The sequence below is a fragment of the Acipenser ruthenus genome, chromosome 7 (assembly GCF_902713425.1).
Source record: "Acipenser ruthenus chromosome 7, fAciRut3.2 maternal haplotype, whole genome shotgun sequence".
In the NCBI taxonomy this organism is placed as follows: Eukaryota; Metazoa; Chordata; class Actinopteri; order Acipenseriformes; family Acipenseridae; genus Acipenser; species Acipenser ruthenus.
In genome coordinates, this window is record NC_081195.1 from 64575599 (window position 1) to 64582341 (window position 6743).

At 37.3% G+C, this 6743-nt stretch overlaps 1 pseudogene; it reads right to left on the minus strand.

The window, feature by feature from the left end:
- Positions 1-3417: 3417 nt before the first annotated feature.
- Positions 3418-3915, minus strand: LOC117414462 (myosin regulatory light chain 2, ventricular/cardiac muscle isoform-like; annotated as a pseudogene).
- Positions 3916-6743: the final 2828 nt, after the last annotated feature.

Here is a 6743-nt window from a genome sequence, read left to right on the forward strand (position 1 = left end):
AAGGCATGCAAGTATACATGATAAAATAGCTTTTAATTTCATCACTTTTCAGGAAGAATGAAGCATTATTTCAATGAGCTGTAAGGGTACCAACAAATTTGAGCACATCTGTATGTGTCACTTGAGAATGGAGATGACTAAACATTTATTGGACATAGTTATCTCACGACTTTCACTTGTTCCAATTATAATGTTTTTGAGTAAATGAAGAAAAATAACATGTCTTTGAGAGTTACTGGGTTGAGTAAGGCCTTGGGGAGCCCTGTGTTTATCCAAAGGCAGAATCAGCATGGGGTGGAATGGCAGGCATTCCCACACTGTAGCACCAAGGGACCTCAGCACTGACCCAGTCAGCCCACTGTTAGTATAAGCAGGCTATTTTAGTCCCAATGTTAATTCACTGCATGGCCTCTTCTGAAGAAAGGAATCATTTACTGGGGGATATCAAAGGGTGCTGGGGGCTCGATGAATACACAACTGTAGACCAGAAGGTCACAGGTTCAAATCCTACTTGTTCATAGCCCAGCCATTGCAGTTGAAAGGTATCTGCATTGCACTTTAAAGTTTTTCTCTTTGAGTGAGACCCAGTAAACATCAAGACTCAACAGAAAAGTATGTAGTCATGTCACCCTCTAATGTATTGCTTTTGTACTCTTTGCTGTCATACAAAGAGTGCAAGATAAAATACACTCCCAACATGTTTAGAGGTAGCTGCTGAACACTTAGAAACATATTATAAGTCATTACATCTGAATAAAAAACAGATGAAAAGCTGATATAAACGTGTTTAATCTGTTGTGGTTTAAACATTTAGAGTGTTTTGTCATAGAAATTCTACACTCTCAGCTAAATTATAAGTATAGTTGCTTCCAATGGGGAGGTGAAAACATCTAATGCTGTAGGTTTATTGTATAGAACAGTGGATTTCAACCCCAGTGCTCAAGTACAAGGTTTTTGTTTCAACCGGGAACCAAACTGGTTTTACAAGTGCTTTGTTTTCCAGTGCACATGAGACAGCACTTAACAGATAGCACATGACAGCCTGTGAACATGGTGTCACTACAGTGAGTGTTCTGGAGTCATCACCAGACTGAAATGCAAATTTAAAAAACAAAACCAAGGACTGTACTGCGCTTGAGGACCAGGATTGAAACTACTGAAGGTTTGATTAATGTAGGATGCAGCTGTAATGTGTTCACTATCCAGCAGGTGGCTTCCAACCCTGTTCACCCAACTTGCTCTACGGTAGCAAGAAACCAGACAGCCAGAGTCTACAGAGTTTAATGGGTCACATGATTTTTCTGGAATCAGCCTACAAGATCTCCATGCAAGCCCAGGTAAAAACAGGAGTGCTACTGAGAATACCTTCCTAGGCACAGATTGGACTGCTCATGTATTTATTTTAATTAAAGAATAATGTGTGTTAAAGGTATACTTTATATTTGCTATTTTTTCTCTACTATATTATCTAGTTTGCATGTTCTGTATATTTGTCTATTGTTGTTTCTGCTACTGAAAAGACAAGGTTGATTGTGGGGAAGTCCTTGAGGAGTCTTTACAGAAGAATGTTCGCTGGAATAGTGAGAAAGCATGACAAATAATGAACTAATCAGAAACAACTGCTGTGCAGTGAATCATACAGAACCTACATAATAGGATATCAAACATGGAGATTATTGTGGAAAAAGTAGATGATAAAAAGTCTCTCTGTCTTTTTGTCCCATCAGATGATCCCTGCCATGGCTGAGTTCAATGCTGTCATCTCATACTGCTGAGGTCTTAATTCATGTTCTGTGTCCTCCAGAATCAATTCCTGGAACTCCCTTTTCTCTGGGCTTCCAAGCTCTTTGATTAATAGGAAGCAGTTGGTTAAAATCTCTGCAGCACGTGTCCTCTCCTGTTTTAAAATGAGCCAGCCTGTCCCGTTATTTTCTCACCCCTTTTCACATGGCGACAGGCCATTTACCGAGGTCTACCCAAGCATATCCAATTCCCATGCTTAAATATGCAGGAGACCTATGAGAGCAGAGCTATTAGTTTCTATGTACCTCAGTGCCACCTCTGCCTGATTATATTAATTCATGTTACACTAGACTGAAAGATTTTTTTATATGATGTGGCTTTTTATTAGTTGAATTGTGATATGTGTGAAAGGTACTATGAATCCGAATTGTGAAGTTACTTAAGCCACCATGATCCATCTATATCCCCCCAGGACATACTGTTTATGATCTCTGTCTCCACACCCATATTAAAAGGATTCTGTATTTACACTGTATTTCATTTCTCACCTGTTTAATATCCTATTCTGTGTGTTTACTACCATTCTCTATTGTTTAGATTGATTACTGAGCTCGCTGAAAGTCCTAATTGTAATCAGCTCACTAACCAGAAATTCTGCTTTTAGGAGTCTTTCCAGAAGCAGCCCCCCTGGTTAAAAATGGGGCATTAGTTATTATGCCTAGTAAATGATCTCAGTAGAAACAGCAATACAGAATTATATTTAAAAAACACACACACACATACTAGGATACTAAACAGGTAAGAAATTAAATATTCATTCTGCTCTGGATTGCTCGGGGTAAATGTGATTCTGGCTGTAGGCTTGCGAGATCGGAGGATGCGTGCATGCCCTCAGAATGTCTGTGATGTGTGGGGACTCGCTGTGGTGAGGAGAAAAATAAAACATAATTGGACATTCCAAATTGGGGGAAAATAAATAAAATAATAATTGGTCATCCTAAAATTAAATAAATAAATACAAATTAAATATTCACAACCGAGTCACTGTATTAGTAGTGAAGGTTTCGTAATGACAATATAAATGTTGACCTATATTCCGGAATCTCACATTGTATTATTTGTACTACACCATTTCATAGCATTTAATAAGTATACATACTTATCCATATCTTGTATCCCAAGATCATCTTTGGGTATAAACTGATTTCAAATACTTCAAATAACAGACAGACCTTTACAGTATGCACAGTTTCTAGATTGGCTTCTGCTTAGGCAATGGTTCAACCAGACGTAAATAGCCATACACTATAACAGTTTACTGTAAAAGAACCATAAATCTATAATGCTTCAGCATATTTCCCACTATTCATGCTACACCCAAATCAAACTATTCCCTCAGATTGTGTAATGCAGTTGTTTATGTCTTTGCTTTCCTGTGATATATAAGGCTTACTCTATTTATAAGAACTACCAGATACAGTACTGTTTCATTCTTCTTGACAGATTAAACATCAGCATCAATATGCTTTTTTTAATGGGTGCGGCATTACTTTTATCAGGAACAAAAAAGGAATTGCACAAACTACAACACTAACTGAAGAAAAAAAGAATGAAGCTGAAATCACAATGAACAACAATACATGTAAAGGTGGACAGCACATGTAGGAGAAGGCTCTACTCCTGGTCTTTCTCCTCTCTGTGAGTAATGATACAAACCAGATTCCTGTAATCCAGGCTTCTGGCAACATCTGGGGTGGGGGGCATCTCTTCCTTGAGAACCACTCTGCTTGGGCCGTCTACATTTCCTCAAAATACTCTTTCTTCAGAATGCCTTTGCCCTCAGGGTCTAAATGCTTAAACACGTATATATTGGTTTTTTCCGCATGAGAGCCTTTTAGTTTTTCACGTGACATGGTTAAGAAGATGGTGAAGTGATTGGTCCGGATGCTTTCTTAATCCTTTATCATACCAACAATCTCCTCGTTCTTCACATTCAGACATGCCCAAGAGCTGCAAAAGTATCCCAAATGTCCACCTTGCTGATGATGCCATCCCTGTTCTGATCCATGATGATAGAAGCTTAAACTCCTGAATTTTAGCCTGCTCAAACAGGAAGAAGAAGAAGTCAGAGTTAGTGCCCACAGCTCTCTTCGTGGCCTTTTTGGCTGCCATTGTTGTTGGATGCAAGAGGAAAAACTGGTGCTGTTGAACAAAAGGAGCATTATATTTTTACTTTGTTTAGTGAGAGACAGGTAAACCACCCCCATCAACCCCATTGTCCCAGTCTTAGAATAAGAATGTAATTTTGTGAGGGCTGTCGGCAGCTGGTTTTCCAAGCGTGCATTAAAAAAAATTATAAATCTGCTTTAAAAAATCCTGCTCTCTGATTGGTTAGCTGTGTTCTATTAGCCTTACGTTAATCCCACACAACCTTTCAACAGACCTTAGATTCAAATAAAGTAACCACTAACTTAAAGACTACCACCAGTCATAAATAAAAGAAGGAAACATGGCAGAAAGCAATTCAGCTCTAAGGTAATTATTCTTAAATGAGACATGAAAGTAAGAAGTCACAGGGACAAGAGAAGCGTAAATAACATATCCTGTGTTGAGAATTAAACACAACGGAGCAATGGGAGTTATGAAAATCATACAAAACACAACTGTCGGCCTCTGAACTTGTTTCCGCGTTTGATCTTTTGTGACTCCATAAAAGAAGAAATCTGGTAGAGCCGTCACAAACACCCTAGGTGATCCGTGAAGGCTTTCTGGGATACAATATAATACATGGAATCGCTTTATAAAAACAAACTGTATTGTGATTTACAAGCATCAATGAAAAAAAAATAATAATAAACACTTTCAGATCATCTATCCAGTAGTATCAATGACAGGTTAAGTCATTTTCTGCAACATGATTTGGTAATTTGGTATATTGATGGTGTGTTATTATGATGGTTTTGCACTGTAAGTCAACTATAGAATATTTCATTACAATACATTTACCAGGAAAGAGCACACAGCTGTTACCTTATAAGAAATTACATAATATATCAGGCTTTATGTAACCAGAAATCTGTTCTAAAAGAATGGGGAATCTGTTTTAAATAATGCAGATCATTTCAATGGAAACATAAGCTGATAAATGGTCTGTAATAACTAAGGCAATTAAATTATGAAACATTTCATACATTTAGAATCAGAGCTGAAGCACAGTCGAACAGGATTTCTTCTGCAACTGCAATTCTTGTAAAATGTTCACCTTTTCTTAATCCTGTTCTTTGATACTTTTTTCATAGAGCTCATCCTATTTCAGTGTATTTAGTGTTCAATTTCATCAACATATACCCCATTGGGACAACACAGATGGATTTTATTGGAACATTTTACATCACTAGGGAATCATCCTGGATTGCTTCAAACACCTACTGTATATTGTATAAGTAATTTAAAAAGTATGATAAATTGTATTCGGTTTGAGAGTTTAGGCAAAAAGAGCTGATACCGTTTGAATGGACATTCCTTCAGTTTAGATAAAAGGGGTCTACTATCCAAAAGCAACAGTCAAGTATATGTTTGTTCCCTTAAGACAAAGCCATGAGAATTCATATATCTGTTAAAAATGAATTGTCCCACAACTGAGCTTCTGTTGGTGAGCCAGCCAGGTGATGATGACTGCTCAGGGAGTCATGAGCAGCACTTCAAGCAGCGACTTCATAAAAACAGTTACGGGAACATTTAAGTGAGGAAACTCAGGAAATTCCACGAGAAGTGAGGTAACAGGGTTTGCATCATTTTCCATTGATCACCATGGGGCATTTCTAAGTCTCTCACTTTACGAACAAATATATTAAATTGGGTTACACCCACATCTCAAAATAGTGATGTATTGTAAAAGGCATATTAAATCTAACTTTCAAAAGTAGCTGTTTCCCTGTCCCACTGATCTGCAGAAAATCCTATTTTCACTAAGCTGCATATTGTTGCATGATTTTATGGTTTGGGTTTCTATCTACCTGCCGTCTTGGCTATTTTTAACACTGTGTCACTGATGTGTCACACTTGTTATCTCCCAAGAGAGGCAGAGAGCCCTGTGTTTATTAATACACTGTGTGTGTGTGTGTGTGTGTGTGTGTGTGTGTGAGATATACTATTAATAACTCGCTGTTTATCGAAATACATACAGTACAAACTGTCTATATGCATTTGTGTGAAAAATATCAAATTCTGCAGTAATTTTGCTTTCATTTTCAAAAGGCTCTTTCCAAACACTTTACATTACTAAGGGAATGAACGTGGTATATCACATGAGAAACTGTATTATCTCGCTAAATATCAGCAATAGAGTAATACTGTAGGCATGCTTTCTGTTTTCAGTTATTTGACATGTAAATATCCCATTATCCAATTTGTAATAACATTCAGCAAATATGACTGAGAATTAGTTATAGTTATTTTTAAAACAAAAGTAGAATTATGTATGTTGGTAACTAAAACATGCACAAATTAAATGGGTTACATGAAATAATTACCAGACGCCACTTTCAAAACTTTACATACGAGACTACATCCTATGGAGGTGCATTCTCTAGGCCCGCTGGAAACCCAGAGAAGCAAAACATGAAATGTCAACAAATAAAACCATGGACTTCGTTTCACTGCATTCTGTTTTTGTTATACAAACAGGGTTTTCAGAAATACTGTACTTAAACAAATTAAAGATTGAATTATGGGGTAGCTTTATGGCTCACTGTCGTTTTTTTTTATTGCAAAGATATTCACATCGTTGTGTTTAATTAAACACTCTAAACGTTGCTAGAGGCTTCAAGCCACACTTCAATTATTTACTAGGAATCAAGCAAATGTCACTGTTTCTATTTTCACCAGCACCATTCAATTGCAAAATCTCCTTTTTTGTGTGTTTGAACTATAACCTGATGACACTTCTTGTGCTGTGGGGAGACTGAAGACGGTACCGCCCCGCCGTCATCATCATCCTC